A 1,909-nucleotide genomic window follows, 5' to 3' on the forward strand; every position below is an offset into this window, starting at 1 on the left:
CCGCGCCGGCGCCGCCCGTGCTCCGTCGCCCTCCGCCGTCTCTGGCGTCCCGCCGGACCTCCTCCGCCTCCTCGCGCCTCCCCGCGCCAGGATCCGGCCGGATCCGCCGCGTGCGCCCGTCTCTGGCCATCTTCGTTCCCCGTGCCGCCGTTGACTTTTTCTTCGAGGTGGTGAAATTTCTGCTCAGTCCCCAGGATTTCAGTATTTTTATGCATCTTTGACGCATCATAACTTCCTCATCGTGGCTCCGATTAGTGCGTGTAGCATATCAAAATGTTCATCTCGACGAGTGCATCATTTCATCTCATTGCATCATTTTCATTGAGCTCATCTTGATGCCCGAAATGCTGTTGGAAGAGGGTTGTGTGAGGATTATTTCAGATCTGTTTCAGCAAATGCACTTTTGTCATTTTTGCCATGATTAATGTGTGCGTGCTCTGATCCTGAGCTCTACATGTGTTTTGAAGAATGTCATGCCATATTTACAAGGGTGTATGCCATGTATTTTTTTGATATTCGTGGTGACTAGCACAAGCTTGCAAAGTAGCTTACTTAATGATGCTGATTCCAGGGACTTATAATTTCACTAAGTCTTTGCCCTGTCATTATTTTTATGCCATATGTTCATGTTGCTTCCTAGTGATCGGTGCCTCTTTTGACGATGATTAGTAATGATGTTTTCTAGATATTGTGGTGATATTTCCATCCATATCTTTGTTTGCAATTATGGAGCACCCTAGCTTGAGTCAATCGGGCTCTACTTTTGCTATAAAATGTTCCTGGCAGATTGTTAACATGTTTAGCAATTTTGCCGAGCTTGTTGTTGTTGATCCGTGCATGCTATGTTGTTGTTCTTGCCATGTCTAGCTTCTATGCCATGTCTATTTGTTGGGTGTATGCTTAGTTTGTCATGAAATGACTCGTAGTGAGTGCATCAAGCTCGTAAACATGCCTACTCCTTATCTGTTTTGCCATGCTCCAGTTTTTCACTAAGTCTGAATCTGTTTATGTTTTTGCTATGTTCACATGCTTGCAATTGTATTTTCTGATCCCTTTTTTCTCATGGTCACTAAAGGACTTTTGTTATATGTTTAGAGTATCTTCATGCCATGCCTTGCTTTGCCATGATATGTTCCTGTAGCATATAGTTTTCATGCTTTAAAGATTGCTTCCTAATGATAAATTCCTGATTTGTTGTTATTTCACTAAGTCTGAAACCTGTTATCTTTTGCACTTTTGCCATGCTTGTTTGGACCTGTTAATGAGTGAATTATCCGTAGCTCAGTGTTAATCTTTTGTCAAGCATCATGAGTGGATCCCTGCCATGTATTTTGTTGTTATGTTTGAGTGTTGTAGCATATTTATCTTGATGCATTTAGATGGCTACTTGCTGTTTATCGCAGATCGGTGCCATATTTGTTTTGCTTGCCATTTCCAAACCGTGCATTCGATTCCGGTGATCTTTATATCGATTTCGACCGAAATCACCTCCCATTTCCAGTGGCACTCTTGGATTTCCAAGTTGAGGCCAGGTTCAATCATTCCTTTCCAAATCATGCATATGCATCACATACCGCATCCCGCATATCATGCCATGTTCATGTGTTGGTTGTTTACTATGTTGTGTGCTTCTTTCCGGTGTTGCTTCTTCGGGTTGGTTACGATAATGTCGCGTTTGTGAGGACCCGTTCGACTACGTCCGTTTGTCTTCTTCATGGACTCGTTCTTCTTCCTTGCGGGATTTCAGGCAAGATGACCATACCCTCGAAATCACTTCTATCTTTGCTTGCCAGTTGCTCGCTCTTTTGCTATGCCTATGCTGCGATACCTACCACTTGCTTATCATGCCTCCCATATTGTTAAGCCAAGCCTCTAACCCACCTTGTCCGAGCAAACCGTTGTTTGGCTA

Source organism: Triticum aestivum, chromosome 1A (genome assembly GCF_018294505.1).
Source record: "Triticum aestivum cultivar Chinese Spring chromosome 1A, IWGSC CS RefSeq v2.1, whole genome shotgun sequence".
Taxonomy (NCBI): Eukaryota; Viridiplantae; Streptophyta; class Magnoliopsida; order Poales; family Poaceae; genus Triticum; species Triticum aestivum.